The sequence below is a fragment of the Chamaea fasciata genome, unplaced genomic scaffold (genome assembly GCF_029207755.1).
Source record: "Chamaea fasciata isolate MVZ Bird 193981 ecotype frontalis unplaced genomic scaffold, bChaFas1.0.hap1 SCAF_3, whole genome shotgun sequence".
In the NCBI taxonomy this organism is placed as follows: Eukaryota; Metazoa; Chordata; class Aves; order Passeriformes; family Sylviidae; genus Chamaea; species Chamaea fasciata.
The window spans coordinates 23,332,310-23,353,091 of NW_027094088.1; the positions used below are offsets into that span (position 1 = coordinate 23,332,310).

A 20,782-nucleotide genomic window follows, 5' to 3' on the forward strand; every position below is an offset into this window, starting at 1 on the left:
CAAAAACATATATAAGCTAAATTCTAGTGCACTGTATAAAGGCAAGTTTCAACTAGAAAGCTTTACTGTGATTTGTGGTACTTTAAAAGCACTCTTGTAACAATTTTAATAGTTTAAAATATTGGAGTTTAATCCCAAAGAGATGTAGCTAGTGCTAAACTGCCATTTTAATGGAATTTTTGCACCCTCTCTCTATGCTCTACTTTATAAATAAACCTCTAGACTTTTTATTGATTTCTTTTAACATGATAGATTGAGCCTCTCTGGCAGAGAGGGCCCAAGAACAGCACACGAAAAATTACAGGTTCACAGTTTGTGAAAGGGACAACGGTAACAAAACCCCCAAGAGAAAACAATTAAAACACAACGCATATACGCCTGTATTCACTGCCATCAGATCTGCCTTGTGCATGTGTGTATATATATGTATCTGCCAAGACTTCCTCATTAAATTTACTGTGAGGAACAAGTAAAACAATGTCACGTACAGTTGTATGACGTGCTGTACATCTCCTTCAGTTATGAATCCTAAACTTCAAGTTTAGCCTGACTTGAGTCACTTCTGCTCTGAAGTGGTGTAGGACATGCCACCAAAATGATTTCAAAGGTTTTGTAGTAGTCCAAGGTCGACCTCCTGCAGATGCAGCAGGAAAAACATGCAAGAAAGTTTCATGGTATATGCAGCAAGAATTGGGGTAAATTAACACAGCTAGAGGGTCCTGCGCCAGACTGCTCACCAGGATACTGTCCCGCTGACCCAAATTCCGCAACCAGCTCTGCCCATGTGAGCACTGCCAAGTGCGCTTGTGGTCAAGCTGCGAGATCACTCCTCCTCCTACAATCCAGCCCAGAAACATACTACAGAAACACACCATGACAGAATAAAAACTTACTACCCCTGTGCATGGATGCCCACCCACAGGAAGGAGAAACTGTTAGCTTTCTGACACAGACAGACCTACTTTAAGTCGTGTGATCCAGTTCTCAGTTGCCAACATTATGCAAGGGATAAGCAGAACAGCTCATACCACAAGTTTCTTTCTTACATAGGAAGAACATGAAGAACAACCAAACAAAAAGATAACAGAATACTGGCAGCAAACTAAACTAGGTAATTACAGTCAAAAATATTTAGCAGCCTTTTGTCTTTATCCTGTTCGGCTTATCTCTCCTTACTGCAAAGTGTTTTTTAAAATCTGGATCTGTTCACTATATATGTGACTAGATTAAAAAGATTCCTTGAACACATGACTGTGCAATATGATTTAAATTCTTTGCAAGATCTCACAAACTCCTGTGTGCTTAATTTTAGAAACAAGGACAACAAAAAAAAATCAAAAAACCCAACAACGTCTGCCATTTCCATATGTGCTCTATATTTTACTAGTTCTTTACCAGAAATGAAGAAAAAAAAAAACCCAAACCAACAACCCCCCCACAAAAGAATGTTAGGGGCATTATGTCTTTCCTGACACTTTGAAATACAAGATACTTCTGACTTGTTGGTCACCTTGACATCTGCTATATCCAGCTCTAAGTTCCCCCCAACTGAAACACAGAAGGAGTGGTAATTCAGAAAGCTATTTGTGGAGATGTGAAGATTATGTGACAGTAATATCATGGATACTGGGGGATTCTGGTCATGCTATGCCCCAAAATGATTTTCAGCAGACACAGCTGCATCATTCCAACTCCAGAGTGACTACAAGTCTCCCCAGATCCTCCTCTTGGTGGTTGTTTCTCAGATGATGGAAGGAGATGCAACATCAGCAATTACTATCACAGCAATGATTTATGGGGACCCAATGCACAAACATGCAATGTAACAGCAACCAGCTATGCAACCTGAACAGCTCAGGATGCTTGACAAACACAGGCAGAAAGGCAGACTCAAAGAGAGGGAGTCTGCCAGACTAGAGATTTCATGTCACATCTCCAACCAGCCCCATACCACCCAAGTCACCAAGCAGAGATGCAATACATGTCCAACTCTGTTTCTGGGGGCTGATACATGCATCAGAAGGGACTTGGTGTTTTCCCTGCTTTAGCCAAACTACACATGAAGACCCAAAACTAGACCTCCTGACTACTTCTTCAAGGTCACATCTCTACAAGTGGATGATGGAGCTGAAAGACCAGCACTACTACCAATCACGCTGGAGCCCTGCAAGGAACATGACCTTCAGAGGCCAAAGCTTTCAACCTGGCCTTTTTGCTGGTGCTTAACTCACACAATTCTTTAATCCCATTAAGCATCTGATTTTTAAATACCGCTCCGCCTTGGCTCACAGGCACCTGCTACTGACAATTATCAGGGAACATATGTAAGAAAAAAAAATAGCATATGGCTATACAAATAACTGCAGCAATGAAGTGCTCCTCACAAGCTCTAAAAGAGACAAGTAACTGCACCAGCTCCATGCTGTGTGCGAGCACCGACCACTCAAACCCACAGGGTTACACCAACACATGCCCCACCAGCACATCCCTCAGACCTTCCCCCTGCATCCCCTTGCTCTTGACTACGGCAGAAAAAGAGACATAAAAAAATATGCGTGAATGGATATCGGTAACTTTCGCACGCAATGAGCCCCATGCAAAGCTATTCCTGCAAGTCTTCCCGCTGGAGGTACCTGGAGGCCCCCCTGCCCTTCTCCCAGGGCAGAGGGCTGCTGATTGGGACACACGACAAGAAGGGAAATCTCTCCACATCCAGTGAAGTGTCAGATGAGTTTGTTTCACTGTGTTTCGGGGGTTTTTTAAAAGTTATTGGGATGAGTCCCATCCCCACAGCCTCAGCCCTCCCAAAACAGCAAAGATAAATTAAAATGCTCTACATATAGGACATCATGGCAGGAAATTTAGCAGGAGAGTTAGAACAATAGTTGTCCTTTTGCTTTGTCTCTGCGCACATTGGTACCACCACCAGCTCGCTACCAAGTCTGCTGCACACAAATGCACAAATTCAGGATCACATTTCTCCCTTTTCTTAATGTATTTATTTTTCCTCTGGGAAGTGACTTACTTTAAAAATTGCTTTATGATTAAAAAACACAGCAATCAACTTTTCAAAATGTCAACTTTAATTTGATTTCTGTTTCCCTTCTCCCAGGTCCTCAGTCTCTCACAGGAAACCCCCATGCCTCCATTTCACACTTTACCACAGCTGTAGCCCTACATCAACCCCAGAAGGGCAGCTCCAAAACCTGGGGATTGCTGGTAGAGATGAGGAGCCTTCTACTCCCTGACAAGGAGCTCAGCTGTGCACATGGGACATTCAGCCAAAACCTGAGAGCTTTAGCTCAAAACCCACTCAGTCTCACAAGGGCAGGTTTTGACCTGCAGGGTTATGGGGACACAAGCTACCAAACAATGTGCCAAAGCAAACTCCTGACCTGGTCACCAGAAGTGCCAAAAGGCACAGTGCCGTCCTTTGGTTGCTTCCGCTGCAGCAGGGATCCTGGGAACAACGCAGCATTAGGGGGCCACCCAGTCTGGCTGCATGCACAGCAAGGAAATGAGCTACATTCCCATCAGTTTCAAAAGGCTTTACACCAGATCTTCCTTTCTCCTCGTCGCACAAAATTCAGAACATTTATGATGAAGTTATCGATGTGCCACAGTCAGCAAAGGAAGACTCGCAGCACAGAGCTAATGCTCAGTTAATAACCCAACAGGGAGGAGAAAAAACCTCTGAATTTAGCATGGCTGATGTAAGCTGTGATGTCATTTCCACACATAGGCTAGCAAAAAAAAAAAAAAAAAAAAAAAAATAAATCTTTTTTATTTCAGATCCAAGATACAGAGATATGTAAATTGCTTGGCTTCCATTTCAAATAAACACCATGAGATAACCCCAAAACTTAATAACACTTTCAGCCTTCTCTCCTGCTCTCCAGAGGACTCGAAGCCTTCGACAGGATCAGCTCACTGGGAGAGCAGTGAGCCAAACCACTTGTACAGGCACGCACCCTCAGCACTGTCCCACCCAGCAGTGCCAGCACAGTCTGGTTCTCACTCTTCAACAAGATGTTTGGTTTGGGTTTTTTTTTTTATTTTGGAGGAAGTAATTTTAAACAAAGTATATATATAAAAAAATCTTGCTCTAACAGCTCTAAAGGATTTTTTTGGTATGATTATGGCTGAAATCAACTATTCTCTAAGGACAGATCAAACAAGCCAAGCAAAACAGGTCAGAAGATCAGAAAGAGCATCTTAGAATTACGAAAGATGCTCAGCTAAATTAACACAAAATAAAAGAAAACAAACAAACAAACAAAACTTCAGCCAAACAGAAAAAATTGCAGAAAGAACAATCTGAAAGTACAAAAAAAATTAAACTTACTAAATTTGGGTAACCCAGGAAATGATGCAGAATATTTTACTGTGTTGTAAAAATAATAGCTTTTTTAAAATTAAACTCCCCACTTTTTCCCCCCAAAAAATAACTTCTTAATAGGAACTCTGCTGTAAGTGATGTGCTTACCTATTATGCCAGTACATAATTTCAGAACTTGAGAACATTTATAAGAAAATTCAACCTGGAGGGTAATTTTCCTGAAATTTCTGTTTGGCAAATGAAAATAGTGTTTTCAACAGATGAATATCCTTCTCTGTAATTGTTATTCTGTTGCCACCATGTAAATTAGTGTTTTACACAAATGCAGCTTGAAACCTACATGCTTAAAGAAAAACAACCCGAGATAAAACCAACCTGCACAGAACAAGGCAGAACAGTACTAATAACATGTAAGCACAGGTTTCTAAATAGTAAAAAAAAAAGGTTGTTGCATAATTTATTCATTTTCCTACTAGTTTCACAGATGAAGATAGCAGCACCATGAGATAGCCAAAGATTTTTTTTGCCTTCAGCTTAGTAATTTACAAGCCTTTGAGTTTCACTGCATTTTGTTGTTGTTGTTCATTGAGAAAATACTGTGGAAATAACATTTACCTGCATTCTCAGGTAAATGAGAATTTTCAAAGCTTGCTAAGTGCAGCTCCACAGAGACACAACCCACCAAGCACCACACAGATTTACCGTAAGTTGGTGACTAATCCTCACAGCGTACCCTGTACGTGTACCACTGAGTCAGCTTGAAAGTTTGTTCATTCACTCAAACACCACTTCTTCCATTCTCCTCTCTCTCTGATCGGCAGGCAGGTCTGAAATCTGCCTTTCCTCCGTTCAGGGAAAGCTTCTTACTGCCTGAGCAGGCAAAAGTAGCAGGTACAAAAACTCGCTGCTCTTGTAGAGGATTGCCCTAAGAAAACGCACACTTGCCTACACAACAGCATAAAAACAAACAGACCAAAAAAAGAAAGCCCTACTTTTTTTTTCAACAAGAAACTTCACTACTCCTTCTGTGTATGCAAGGAAGGAGCCCTGCAGGGAGGGACTCTCCAGGGGGCACAAGCTGACCCTGCTCCTGGAAAAACTTCCCGGTTCCCACATTTGGCAAATATGTAACATAATGTACAAAGCCTCAGAGAAATGCCCAGTTTAAGTTTTAGTGGTAACAAAAACAGTAGCAGAACAATGCAGGTGCATATTCTAGAGAGCTGTAATGGCTACTTATGACTTTGCATTTGCTGAAGCCTAAAATAAGATGCCCCACTCTTTTGTTCTCTTTTTTCGTTTCTCGCCATTTACATAATTAGCAGTACGGATTTTCCAGAAATAACCTGAAAGTAAAAGTTCTATCTGGGAAAAAAGAAAAAAAAAAAAAAAGAGCTGTTTATTCTAAGGATAGCACAGGGCTCAAATGTAAGGATTTTCCTTACAACTGAAGCCCATCATCCACTTTGTAATTATAATACTTCAACTAGAAGAATACAATTATTACAGAGTAAAATAATTACAACAAGGACCTGCAGTCATATGCAGACCCAACCTTGCACCTTCTTTCAAACAGTCACACAGGTAGTTCAACCAACTATAATAAGAGCAGCCCTTGCTACAGATGACTAAAAATTGGAAAATCTGGTCCAAAAGCGAGCACGCAAGCCGACGGAAGCCTTCCCACCAGCCAGCTTTATGTAGTAATCTATGTGCCATCGCCATACCACGTCTGCACTGCAACCTTATTGTTTTTGGACCATCGCCTACTGGCTGAGAGGTGGCCTTTAAAACCAGATGAGCCCATGTTATTTTAATGAACCCCTACTTTAACTAACGATCAAGTAGTTAGCCTAGGGATCGTATGCTGACAGACTTCCAGCATCAAAGTACAGCTCCTTTCATAAATTAGAGTAATTCTGTGGTATTAGGCTATCCTTTATGTATGTGCATGCAACGTCCAGATTAAAACTTCTGAAAGTTGGAAATCGTCGAAATAAAAGTCTACTAAGACTTTATTTTATCATTCCCACTCATGTTAAGCAGTACCTTACTATGCAGGCAACCACATTTGGCTTAACTTACATTCTTTTCATTAACAAAACAGTACTTAATCCAATGTCTCTTTTCTGTGTACCTCCCTTTTCAGGTGTATTATTTCTTTAAATCTAAAGCTGTTTCCAACTTCAAAGACTAACTTTTTACTACAAGCAATATAGGAACAGTAAAATTCATCCTCTGCAATGCATCTTTGGTTTTCAAGTATATAAACGGTGAAATCTTTTCTCGTTTTACCTGCAAGGCATATTCTCTTATTCATGCTCTTTCATTATAATAGCAGCAACTTTAGAGAAGAATTAAAGTTCATTATAAACCATCTCTTTCAAAATTTCAGTCCTAAAAAAACCTTCTTTTCCTCACTTAAGAAAAATTTTGCCTCTCATTTTCTAATTTTATCAAACTCACATAGACAGCAGTAATACTTTTTCATTGTGATCCATATTGCTTACATACCAATTTACTGAACTCTGACAGCATAAAACAAGCTTAATTGAAAAAAAAAATACAGAGAATCACTGTTCACCATCACAACTGAGAAGCCTCTTCAAGTCTTGGAAACATACCATCAATGGAAGAATAAGAGAGAATTTGCCTGCCCATACTTCTGCAATTATTTTCGCTTAGAGGAATTAGTGCCATCTTAAATGGAGATATGCCCCTATCACATTCAGAAATAAGTGTTTTACGTAGTTATATGAATCTCACTTCTCCAGACATAAATTGCCTGCTAATTTAGAAACCTCTCTCCACTCCCCCACTCGGTACCTGATGCTTTGCCATGCAGACTTATTGAAACACGTGGCAATGGTTTGCAGGGCATTCCTGCGGATGTGGACAGAAAGGTTATCAGTGCTCCACTGCTTGTGCTCAGACACACCTCCTAACAAAGCTGGTACTTGGCTCCTACAACCTGTCTTACCTTGGTGTGATCAGGAGGGTGAAAGCCCTTCCAGACAGAAGCAACAATGCCACTTCTGACACTCAAATGCCTCCATGAAAAACCTGCATCTTGCCCCATTTGGCATGCTCCTGCTCGCAGCAAGTGTGTTGCCAGAGAGAGTTAGAACTTCAAACGGCTTTACTCAACTCTTTCAAATAAAGTATCCTGGTTCAGCATCTCACCGCTAAAGCACGTCAATCTCTGAGATGGTTTTCCGCCTTATTTTTGCCAGGAACTCATTAGAATATCACTTGTTTATTATCATAGCTCTGATGCTGAATTCACGTTTTTACAGTGATCAATAAAAACTAAATCAACTCACTACACACTCAGCCCACACATGAAGAAAATTAATTTAACAAGATCAAAGTTGTCTACCTTCTACTGCTGTAAAATCACAACCAGCCTGATGGTTTTTGCCAGTTATCTTTGAAGAATGATTGGAAATGAATAAAAAAATCATTCTGGAAGCATACACTGAAATTACAGATACAAAACAGAGATAGGACACATGCAAGCAACCACATGGGAGACCTTTGCTTGAATTTGAACCGCATGGTAGGCCAAAGCATCAGTGCTACTGCAAAGCTGCACCACTCAGTGTGGCTGAACATTAACCATTTCTTCTGTTCCATCAAGATACATAAGGGTTCCCCTGCAACACTGAATATAAGCTTTTGAAAGGTAACAAAAAAACCCCCCAAAATAATGCCAGTGAGTTAACATCTGAACTGCTTCCACACATTTCCCTCCAAATATACTAGGGGCACAAGCAGCAACAAAACTGCAGCATTCAGCATTGAGCTATACATGGCATGTACTTGTTGTTCAGGTGACTACAGGCTCCAGCTCAGCTTTGGTAATGGCCACAGAGCTCAGGGTCATTTCTAGGCTCACTGTGGCCTAGGAGACACTGAAGATGCTTTAATTCTCTCAAAAGAGTGCAACATGCAGCCTTCTCCTCGCTGAGAGCAGCAAGGGGCCAACTCAAACACCACCAGCTCTCTGCAAGGTAAGCCCAGCTTCCACGCTCAGGATAAAACAAAATATAATATAAAACAAAATATAAATGCGGCAGACCAAAAAAGAAGCAACTGAGATGATGTTTACAAAACTTTAAGTCAATATCCTAAATATTTCAGGGCTTTGGCAGCCTACATTTTAGGGAAACGAAAGTTCAGTTTAGTTATGTAGGGTCTTCCAAGTATTCATACTTGTGAACCATGTAAAGCCTGGTCAGCATCCGTTTTTTTACTTAATACACTGCTACTGTCGCTAACAATGCTAATTTTAACATCACACAAAGAGCAAATACATAGCATATCTGCTTACAACAAAAAACCCCAACAGCATTATTTACTAGTCAGGGTTGCCTTTTTCTGGTACAAACAAGATCTTCCACGAGGACATCGTCTCTACCAGCAGAAAGAGACAGCAAGGTAGCAGCAGAATGAAGTACTGGTGGTACAAGTCCAGGAGGCAGCACTGCCAGCTGCACTCCTGCTCCAACACCCAGCACCTACTGACACTTGCCAAAGAAACCCCATTTACCTCCTCCTTCTTCATGAACCACTGCACTGTCCAAAAGAGTTAGTAACTTTTAATATCTTATCAAAATGTGTATTAAAATCACTTCATATCTCTGAACTTTAACAGATTTGTAATGCAGTATTTCCTGACCTGCAGTATTCAAAAACTGTATTCAGAATTAAAGCACATGGGATCTTTTTTGAGGAAAAATTATTACATATGGACCACATACTTCATAACATATTTCCTGCTCCCCAATAAACTGTATTCAATTCTGCCTGGAGAACAGAGGGCTACTTCAAGTTATGCAAAGCTCTAGCAGCATTCATTTCACGAGGACCCACTTAAGATCATGCTACTGCAAGAGTACCCGTATGCATTAGAGCCACAGAACAGCAGGTTTACCTTACTAACATTCCAGGATTGTAGTGAGTGTTCCGTTAAGAAAATGAAATAAGTTACTATGTAGGTCAAGCGTGGAATTAAAAATAATAATAAAAAAAAGTCTAATGTAGCTGTAATTGGCATAACCCTCCAAGTGTAAATAGAGATCCTTCCAGGAAAATGCACTTCTAGTTCTGATTAGGCATGTGAAACATGACAGTACTGGGAAAAACACTTTCCTGCTAGTATAACTGGAACTCAGACAGGACCCTCGCCCACACTGAACTGTTGTGAAACTCCTCAATTCCCTACTAATATTCACTATTCACCAACAGAATTTTTGGTTTACTGGGGAGAATGTATTTAAAGTCATTTCTAAACACACCAGCATTAGCTATTTTTTAGTTTTAAATATAAAAACTAGAACACAGACTTCCTTCCTATCCACCCTCATGCCCCCCCCCAAACACACACACTAAAAATATATAAATAAAGGAAATGAAACTTCCCCATCAATGAAAATTGGCAGGGGTGGGGAGGAGGGGGGAGAAGAAGAGAGGAGGGAGTGGAGGACAATTTTTTTATTTTTTTTTTTTAAGACATAGAACTTCAGCCATTCTCAAATTTTAAACTTGCTTCACAGGGTTGGGTACTTTTTTTGCACAGTCTGACGCTGAAATTATTTAGGATTTGACATTCACTTAAAAAGAAACTACCTGATATAAATTCTGCACCTTAAATGGCCCCTGTCCTTTAAGAGTCCTGGTAAGCCTTGTTCTAGCCAGATGGTGTGAACAAAAACCTCACCATCAGGGATCTTCTAAAAAAGAGGTGCTGATAATTTAACATTTAACTTACACCTACCTGTTTTGCTGGGGCAATCCTTCCCCAATCCATATTTTTTCAATCTTAACACTCCAGGGTTAGCTGGAGTAAGCTTTAGTACCCATGTCTGAGTTTTTCCTCTTATTGAATATGAAATTTTTGACAAGGTGGGGGGTGGGGAGGAGGAAGGAATCAAAAAAGACCATCTACAACAATCCTGCTTTGCTAAAGTTGCAATGAACTTTAAACATGAAGAGAAAAAATGGCAAATGAAAACAAAACCTTGCAGCTCTGCAATTCAAGGACATATCACAATGCGGGCTCTATAAAAAAATCTTACCATGAGCAGTTGATGAGGGGAGGGGAGGGAAAGACAGAAACCATTTTCTTGCTGAACTAAACAGACAGGAGAAAAATTGTGACAAGACCCAGGATGGCTGCTTTAGATATTGGTGGGGTATGGAAACCTGGCATTGTCACTGTGTGCCTGGGAAGTGGCAACAGTCCACCTGAGCAGTGGAGGGGAAGCCGAAGAGAAGCGACTCATCTGAAATTCCAACAAAATTTAAACTGTAGATTGGAGAATGACAAACTAAAAAGAAGACTAAAAAAAATATCAACTACATTTTCAATCTGCCTCATATCAGGATTTTGGGTCTTTCCAGAGCAAATCATCAGTCAATTATGAAAACTTAGGTGGGCTGTTTGTGTGCGACACATTACTCTTTGTTACAGAGTAAGCTGAAACCACAAGACTCATTTAACTCAGAACCTCAAAATATACCTAACTACAGGACTACTCCAAAACCCTGCAACACCCCCACTCTAATGCAAAGAGTTTAAACTTTAAAAAAAAAGAAAATCAAACACAATGACACAGTAATAGGGCATATATTTGAGAGCATGTCCTGGGTTCCCCAAACCATCATCCTCCCAAGAAGAAAGTAACATAAATGATGTATTTTCCTTCAAGTTTCTGTGGCAGCAGGTTGTAACCTGAGCACATTTTCCAGTTTTTCCCCACACAAATCAATGGTTTTGGGGTTTTTTTCTGCTGCTGTTTTGAGCAGGTTCAGGTGAGCCCACATCCCCACCATCATGGAACGACACAGGCAAGCCAGAAAGAGAGAAAAGCAACTGCTATCAAAACCACTATTTTTTCTGCCCGCAGACACCAACATCCAATGAGACCCAGGGTCAATATGACTAGTTAGCCTACTGTGTCACCTACTTTGTCCTCCTGGCCAGCCTGGACATACAGTGGTGCAGCAAGGAGATGACGGCGCAAGAATCTGAAATGCCCGTTCTTGGCATTTCAGATCTAACAGGAGATACTCCCACAAGCTAAGTTAACTTGGTGCCTAAACGCATGCTGCTCAAAAGTCATTTCAGCGAATCTCTTAAATCTGTTTAGTTTCAAGCAAAGAGTTGTTAAAGACAAAAAAAAACCAACCCAATAAAATTGTTGCTACTGTTCTTTGAACCAGGTTCAGACCTACTCTTTGAAGGAAGAGCTGCCTTTCTTAAAATATATTTGAATGTGCTATTTTTGTCTTTATCTTAGAAGGCCCGATTTCCCCTCACAGCCCTGCAACTGATTACAGTAATAGGTTTCTCAGAGATGGACAAGTTAAGAAGAGGTTTTATAACTTCACATACAGCAAACTGTACGGAATTTGCTGCCTTCCTTTTTCTTAAGTTTTGAATGCAAGCCCCCCACTCCCTCCCCACTTACACACACAGTAACTCTACCCCTGTAAGCAGCGCCGTGGAAGTCAGTGTGACCACTTGTGCAGCTCACCTTACATAAATAACCAGGGGTGTGGCCGCTACTCCAGGCAGAATTCAATTCATATGTGCACTTGAAGATGCTTTTGCCTACTTCTCTCAGATGGAGGGCAGGCGAAAGGATCCGTTAATTTTAGGAACAGAAAAAATTGTAATTCTGATAATTTTTCATTGGAACTACGCAGCTCTCAAAAGAATGCACGGGGAGGAAACAAATTGTTTCCACACCAACCATTATTTTGTGTCTGTCAAACGCTGCTTGCTTTTTAAAAAACACCCAAAAAAACAAACACATTATTTCTAAGGAAGCTGAAATGAAACTGCCTTATCTCACAGTTATTATGACACATAGTAAGGAGGCACAAGGCAGGGCCCCTCTTTTTTATACAGTTCCATTACAGTATTGGGAAAGGGAGAGAAGGGCCTTCTCAAACCCTTGGCTAAGTAAGTTTTTAGGTGACATATCCCTCACTTGAAATAAATAAAAACAACAACAAAAAGATGAAAATATGCACAGCAAAATATTAACTTACTGCTTTAGGACACCTACAGTACTACACAGAATTGCTCTTCTTACACTTTTCTCACCCTCCCTGCCAGATGCCATTACGAGCTCAGTCTATAATAGCAAGCCTCACTGTATCACTTGAAGAATTAAAATGGCCAGAAGAAGAGAAGCAACAGAGTTTTGAGTTTAAAATCTAGGAATTCCTTTTTTTCTATCTAGGCTAGTTGAGCACTACCCAAAAGCAAAACAAACCTAAAACAAGGACTTGCTTTATGGTCTGAAATGAATACTGGAGGATTCTCAATAGGCAGGTCATCGTCGGTAACATATAGGTTGAGAAAATGAAATGGCTAAGGCATGGAGAGGTTTTCAGTCTATCGAAATACAGCATGAGTCAATGTTAGGTAGAGAGGTTAGTCATGCTGTGGTTTATTTATGCTCCTGTTGGCCCATGATATAAAACACTGGAGGCAGGATGCCTGCCTAGCTACCTGTGGCCTCATCCCTCTTCCCCAGGGAGGGATGCCAACATGCCAACAGGACATACGTTGATATAGAAGCATGATTAAGCTCTGCTCTTATCATATCACCAAGAGGCCAGTTCTCCAGTCCGCACTTAGGCCAAGTTTCACAATGAAGTGCATTACTTGCAATTGAGTTTTTTTGGCTTTTCAAGATACATGGGTTTGACCACCATACCACAGTGCTGCTCAGGTCCTCACTGAGGTCTCCAACTTCAAAAATACAAGATGCTAATCAATGGTAGAACAAATTTTTCTAGAGTGTTCATTTGCACCAAAACCTTCTGAGTAGGCTATAGTTAAGGCTTTAATTTTTCCTAAGTTTATCAGAGTATCCTCCACAGAAGAAAGAAAAATGCATACAACACATTTCCTTCATTTGAAAAATCACTTACCTAAATTCTAGAAAACATTCTTTTTTTCTTTAGTTGTTTCATGCAAAGCTGCATAGTATGCATGCATAGAGCCCTCATGCAGTAGCCCTTCTGTTATATGTGTGCCTTGGACAATACATAGAAAAAAGGTAAGACGGCAACCAGGGCATATTAAACGCTGCCACTTTAGCGGGCAACAAAGCGAAATGGGTTATTTCTAGATAGCTGCACCTTATTAATGCAATGGCTCCATTCTGATCCAACTGAACATCCAAGACCACGAAGTAGATAAGCAATGACAGCAAGCAGCTGCATGTACCGCACGCAGGAACAACTCATGCACACACTGACACTGTAAGGACGGGTCACTTCATCACGACACTGTACCCTGAGAGAGGGCAGCAGACAAATCCCTGGTCCCCAGGAGATCTCTGCAGGCCAGAGGCCCAGGCAGGATGGGTACAGGCAGCAGAGTGGCCCTGCAGAGCAGCCAGGCCAACCTTGCCAGGTGAACTCTCTCCTTTTCCCCTATCTACAGTAAAATTGTAGCTACCAAAGGCATAAAACTTCCCCCTCAGTGATCACCTGCTTAAAACATTAATTATGCAGTTAAGCACTTCACAACATCTTCCATAAATATTTGAGCTATGGGTAATCCTATGTATTTTGCTGCCATCGCATCAGTTTGTAAAAATGTATGAATCTCACTTGTAACTATCTGAATGATGACCAACAGTGATGCACAAGGACAGCAAGCGCAGGTCAGATTTTAGTGGACGAAGGTAATAACCTAGCTAGGTTTACATCTCGATCAGTCAAGCCCGGTTAGTTGACAGGCAGACGTGAAAACCACTCCGTAAAGTCCGCAGAAGGATGAATAGGCATTATCCATTTATTAACTGGTTAACTGCCGATTAATTTCACTTGCAAATCGCCTCTCCGGTATTTAAACACCTGGCTAAGAGTTTTTGTTCCTTACCACTCCGTAATTTTGACGGGCCAGAAAACCGGAGCGCCCCGCCAGCGCCCAGCCCGCCGCGCGCTCCTCTCCCGCGGGAATGGAGGGAGAAATTCCCATTCCTTCAAAACGAGCTCGCCCCACGCGGTGCCGCCCGGGAAGGGCTCCACAGCCGAGCCCCGGGACCGCTTCGCTCCCAACGCTGATACCGAGACGGCACCGAGCGCGCTGCGGGACGAAGGACGGGAGAAGCAGCGCGTGGGTAGCCCACTCGTGTCAGGGGCCGTGACGGGCAACGCGGCTCGGAGAACTTCCGCGGCGAGCCCCGCCGAGCCGCCCTTCCCCGCCTCTGCTCCCGGCACGGCGCGGCGGCGCCCGGGACTCGCAGCAGCGCCGCGCCGGGGGCGCCCCGCGCCGGCCCCGCCGCCCGCCCGGCCCGGGCAGGTACCGGGCAGCGACCCCCGCCCGCCCGCGCCCGGACGGGCAGGAGGCGGCGGCAGCCGGCAGGGCCGCCTCGGCGCTGCAGACCGAAAGTCAACTGCGAGCTGCAAACTTTTTTCTCCCTCCTCCCCCACCCCCCCCCCTTCTTTTTTTTTTTTTTTTTTTCTTTTTTTTCCCTCCTCTCCTTCCAGCGCAGCCCCGGCTCCTGCAAAAACGAAACTTGCGAAGCCTTGCCCCTACCTGGCGCGAAGTCTGCAACAAGTGCAGGCGGGCGGGGGTGGGGGGTGGGGGGGGGAGGGCGCGGGGCTCGTGGCGGTGTCGGCGAGGCGGGAGCAAATCGCGATATTAATTTATTACGGAGCTGCCCCGGGCTCGGTCCTACTTCACTTACAGTACGGCGCCCATCCTGTAAACAAATATCGCTCCGCCAGGAAACGCACTCCCCCGGCCCGGCCCGGCGCGGCCCCGCTGCCCGGCACCCACCCCGGCGGCGGCACATGGAGCGGAGCGGGGCGGGGGCCCCGCGCCGGGGGAGGCTCCGGGCACCGGCACTTACCTCCGGCACGGCCTCCCCCGCCCGCCGCGCTGCCGAGTCCGTGATGCAAAAAGAAAGAAAGGAGAAAAAAAAAGAAAAGAAAAGAAAAAAAAAAAAAAAGGAGAAAAAACCCCCGGTGTCAGCAAATCGCTGTCAAATAATTTCCTTGCAGCAGGGAGCCGGGAAAAGCAGAAGCAGGAGGGGGAGGAGGCTGCGGGAGGCGGCGGGATCCCTCCGCCGCGATGGGTCTGGCCCCGGGTAGCGAAGCAGGAAGTAAGGTGTCGGTGGCGCCGCGGCCGCCCGGCCCCGCGGCGGGGCGAGGGGCGCCCGCCACCCCCGGGGGCCCGCCCGCCGCCGGCCGTGCGCCGCCGCCGCCGCCGCCTCCCTCCCTCTCTCCCTCCCTCCCGCTCCGCCGCGCCGCGGTCTGGCCGGCAGCCCCTCCTCTCAGGGCGGTGAGCGCAGCGCAGGTGCCGGGGCCACTGGCGGCGACCTGTCAGCGGCTCCCGCCGGGCCGGCGGGGTGCGGGCGAGGGGCTGCCGCGGGATCCCGCCGCATGCCGCAGGGTGGGGGGGGGGCCCGGCACCGCTCCCGCTCCCGCCCGGGCGGCGGCGCCGGGGGACGACACCGCGCCAGCGCTGGGGCCGAGGGGTCCCGCCGCCGAGGGGCTGGGATGGAGGGGGTGCTCTCCTGGAGCCGGGGGTGTCATGCGGAGTGGGGCAGCCGTGTCGGGGCAGGGGGCTGCGGGCGCTGTGGCCCGGCCTCCCCCAGCCCCAGGGCGCCGGAGGGGGAAAGTGGCCGCGGTAAAGGCGCGCTCTCTCTCACCCGGGAGCTCTCCTGCCCTGAGCGGGGAAGCGCTGCTGCGCCTGCCGTGGCCGCCTCCGGCTCCATGGCGGCTCCTCCGCTTCGGGTTAATTTAGAAGTTAATTCTCTAATACAGCGAGCAGTGTAGGAACTTGCTCCTGTGGTCACTGATCTTTGCCACTGGTAGTCGTAAATGATTTTTTTATTTTAAGTCTACAGAAACATTTTGGTGAAATACCTCATCGGCCCTTCTTCCCTTGGGTTCAGCATTTGCATTAGATTGCACCAAAATGTTCCCTCGCAGGGAAGGATTTTACATCTTAGGGACAGATATGTAATGCATACAGCTTATGCAGTGCTCTGTTTAAGCTCATGGACAATGACAGACTGTAAGAAACCATAGCTTGGAAGAGAGAAATTGAAACGGGGATGGTATAGGCCTACTTCTGCCTTCAAAGAGGGAAAAAAACCCCAAGAGACAAAACTCTCAAGGGTTGTAAGTGGAACAGAAAAAGGTCTTTGGTGTTAGCATTTGTGATTCAGTCTTACATTATAATGGTTACCAGCAGCCTCATTTTCTTTTTATGGTCATCCTGGTTTCCTGGTTGCATGACACTTCCATTGGCCCACTGTTCTTAATAATTTAACCTTTTATGAGATTGTTTTGATTTACAGTGTAGATTAGAGCAAGAGTGAAAAAGTATGATATCACCCCTTGGCTATTAAATTTCTTTGAACTATAGGCAAACGTGAGAAAGGCTTGGGTTTTTTCCTAGCCAGCTACTAATTTTCTAATTTTATTTTTACTTAACCAAAGAATACCGTTCAGATATTTTAAGTTCTCTGTGCTGAGCTATGCAAAATCGATGCTGAATTTTGGATTCAATGGTTGGCTTGTTTGCTTGCTGGAGTCCTAAGTTATATAAACTATGATGAAAATAGAATTAAAACCACAACTCAACATGTGCTTTGCCTCTGTTTGTTTTTTGTGTCTAGTCTGAAACCCAGAATAGCCCATATTACTTGTGATTTCCAAAATGACCTCTGAACATAAGCAATGGAATTTACCAGTGTTTCTAGGTTTGTCTCAGCATCTCTACTTGTCCAATTAATCAATACAAGCAAATCTCTATTGAATCAGCTAGGTGTTACTTGATTTACCTGAAACACGAGGGTTTGTGCAAAATAGAAGCAAATGTCTAATTTGAATTTGAACAAAGAATCATTGGCTCAGTTTATTGGAGCATGATGCTAGTAAGGCCAAGATTGTGTGTTTGCCTCCAGTATGGGCCATTCGCTTAAGAGCTGGGCTTAATGATCCTTGCGGGTCCCTTCCAACCCAGAATATTCTGTGATTATCAAGCAGCCTTCTGACATGCTATAAATTGGACCCATCTTACTCTGCCATAACAAGTTTAGCTACAAAAAATGCTTAACTCTGGACAACATTTCCATAAAATTGTGTGGGCTGGCTATAGCCAGACTGCATTCTTTGTGTTTATCCTGCCTGTTATGAGTTGGTCTTCGTCAAAATCGCAAAACTTTGTGCTCTCCGTTTTCCTGATCCTTCTTCTAATCTTTTAAGGATGTGAGTATCAAGCTTCCCACCTTTGAATAAAAAAATCAGACTGTGATTTACAGTATTCAACTTCAGAATAATTCTGGCTTGTCATGATGTTGTTCAACAAGGATTTGGCAGGGATACCCGGCCCGTTAGGTGAGCTGGGAGCCTTCAAACCGGGGTGAGGTCCTGGCTGGCCCAGCCGCCCACTTGCTGCTGTCAGAAGAGGGAGACCTTGCCCTCTCTTCCCTGCCCGCCGAGCTGGTTCAGCTCGCCAAGCCAGAATACTATTCCCTCTCCGGGCTAAGTTCCTGCCATTTTGGTGAGCTCCCTGGGAGGTCAGCACAGAGGGAGCTGGGGGGCCCGTGGGGCGGGGAGGGCCACGGGAGCCCTGCAGCAAGCTGGCAGGGTGGCTCAGCTGCCTCCGAAACTTCCCGCCGCTTACAAACAACACAAAAGCAGCAAATGTCTTACGGGAACTGCCATCACTCTGTCAGAGCCTTGTTAGCAATTAATGCATTTTAATTTTTTTCTAAGCGGGGCTGTTTCAGAAATGAAAGCATTACAGAAGTTTAAAAGTGACAGAGGTCTCTGATCATCCTCCTGGTTCATTCCTTTCTGGCACAGAATTGCTGTGTCATTATTTTCCCAAAAGCCTTCGTTTTTATTAGAAGGCTTTGCCTTGAATTTGTAGGCTTTCCAAGAAAGACAATGTTGAAGAAAACGTACTGTGGCTGTGGTAGGAAGCAACATACCTTTGTCCAACAACTGGAGTAATAAAAAAAAAAAAAAAACCAAACCAAGAACACTTCAGACACCTTAAAAAAATCACATTTATGCAAGTATCTTACTGGTCAAAGTCGCAGCAGCCAAACTATGGATGTTCATCCAGTTTCTTGGTTTTAGATGCCTATTTTCAGGTTGAATTTTGAATTGTGGATGTTATCCTAGAAAAAAAAATCAGACTGTAATTATCTGAGTTCATTGAACAAAACTAATGACAGGCTTAGATTTGTTTCAAGGGGGAGCTTTTGAGCTATAAAATGTACTGATGGATTTAGGTTTAAAAGCAAGTTCAGTTTCAGAACCTGACATTCCACATAATGTGGACTTTATCCTTGTAATTGACATTATGGCCTTATTTTCCAGAAAAACTAAAAGCCATCATGGAAATTTCAAGAGATGACAAATCTGCCCTTTGGTACCTGTTGTTTTGGTGTAATTACTGATCCACCCTGTGGTTAAACACTTGACCTTGATTTTTCTTTTCAATTTGTGGGTTTTCCAGCATGAAGTTGCTGGTTCTTTCCCTTCTAAATCAGTTTAGTATCATGTGAATCTGTTGAATTTAGTCAGTCATTTGTCTCTTTCCTTTTAGATCTGTAAGACACACTGTGGTCCTACAGGAGTGACACTGGTAGAACAGTTTTAAAAAGCCAAACATGTTTTCTTGTGATTACATTCCCTGTGCATCAAAAGGGAAGTAGCCACAGCTTCCCACAACCTGAACACCCACAAAAAATACATAATTATTGGCAACGGGCTTGCTCAGAGAACAACAACTACCTAATTCCAGGTTGTCCCTGTGCTCAAGAAACAGTCTCTCTGCTTTGTTTCAAGGTAATGTTAACAACCCTGCTCTGGCCTTGGTGCTCTTGCCTTCATGTATGTGGGGGTGTGGTGTTTTCTCCCTCTTAGGTCCTGTCACCAGGAAGCTCAGGACAAGGATAAAATAGCTTTCCCTCTTCAGTGTCACTTCTGACTGCATCCGTTGCAAGTTAGAAAAAATGGCCAAGGATTGAAATGGAGCTGAGTAATTTTTAATAGAAATAATTTTAGTAGAAATGCATCAGGACCCCAGCTACTGCAAACTACCACATAATTCCCTTTGTCCACTTCCACCACCCGGGTGAGGAGCAGGCCTGTGTCAGGAGAGCAACATGCCAGCTTTGCTGGTCCAAATTGCCTCTTGTCCACTGAAGTGACTGCTCTGATTCCAGATATGAGGTGAAGTCACGGATTTCACTGGCAGCCGAATATGATCTCAGATCGTGCTGCTGCCATTTGAAAACTAATCCTGGAAGTAAGACTTTTTAATTTTATTTTTTTCTTTCAGCCAGATTGCTTTGCTGATTGCAGAGCATAAGGAATGGTACAGGAAATGTGCCAAGGAGGGGAGAGGATGAAAGCATACTGCTTTCATTCAGACTGCTGGTGCAAGCCCTGCTCACAGGGCCCCTCACTACAAGAAAAAAATTGAGGTTCTGGAGCATGTCCAGAGAAAGGCAACAGAGGTGGTGAAGGGTCTGAAGCACAAGTCTTATGAGGAGTGACTGAGGGAACTGGGGTTGTTTAGCCTGGAAAAAAGGAGTCTCAAGGAAGACCTCACTGCTGTCCACAACTACCGGAAAGGAGGCTGTAGCAGGCTGGGGGTTGGTCTCTTCACTCAAGCAGTGGAACTAGAGGAAACAGCCTCAAGTTGCACCAAGAGAGGTTTAGAATGGGTATTGGGAAAAATTTATTTATGGAAAGTGTAGTCAAGCATTGGAACAGGTTGCCCAGGTAAGTGGTGGAGTAACCATCCCTGAAGGGATTTAAAAGATATGCAAGATGTGGTGCTATGGGAGAGTGGTGGATTTGGTAGTATTAGGTTAATGGTTGGACTTGATGATCCTAAGGGTCTTTTACAACCTGAATGATGCTTTCCATGAATCTTTCCATGAAGGCTAAAACAAAAGTTAATTGTGATGGCTAGAGTCCTGCTATTCCTTATGCAAGTTACTGACTCTAGCTACGTGGGTTTGCACCCAACACTGACACTGTGAGCCAGATCACCTCTGACACCCAGTGAGCTGACACCCAGTGAGCCAGATCATCTCTCAGTGCTGGCAGAAATGCCCTGTCATTTTTCCCATGGATAGCTTCACTGAGTCAGCCAGACAAGCAACAGAAAAGGAGACAGGACTGCGTGCTCAAAAATGGGATTTGCAGCCACACCACTTTAAATCACCTCTAATTGTCTCAAAGACACAGCTGCTATCTCATCTGACAGATAAGATACTCTCTAAGAAGGTCAGTCCAGGTAATGGACAAAAACAAAAGGAAAACTGAACCTGCACAGCTGTTTGCACTGCAGTTAGCTCTGGAAATCCACAAGCACTAGTTTTCTCTCAACTTCGACCTCAGAAACGTTTTAGCAAAATTTAGAGCTGCCCA

At 44.0% G+C, this 20,782-nt stretch overlaps 1 protein-coding gene across 2 annotated transcripts in view; it reads right to left on the reverse strand.

Annotated features, from left to right (window-relative positions):
- TRERF1 (transcriptional regulating factor 1) overlaps positions 1-15,526 on the reverse strand; it is a 98,841-nt gene extending 83,315 nt beyond the window's left edge. Inside the window, exon 1 of one of the 2 annotated variants that reach the window (XM_066178360.1) lies at positions 15,226-15,526. The gene's annotated coding sequence lies outside the window, so the exon portion shown is untranslated. The remainder of the gene's footprint in view (positions 1-15,225) is intronic. The other variant, XM_066178361.1, reaches the window with a different exon arrangement.
- Between the last annotated feature and the right edge of the window lie 5,256 nt (positions 15,527-20,782).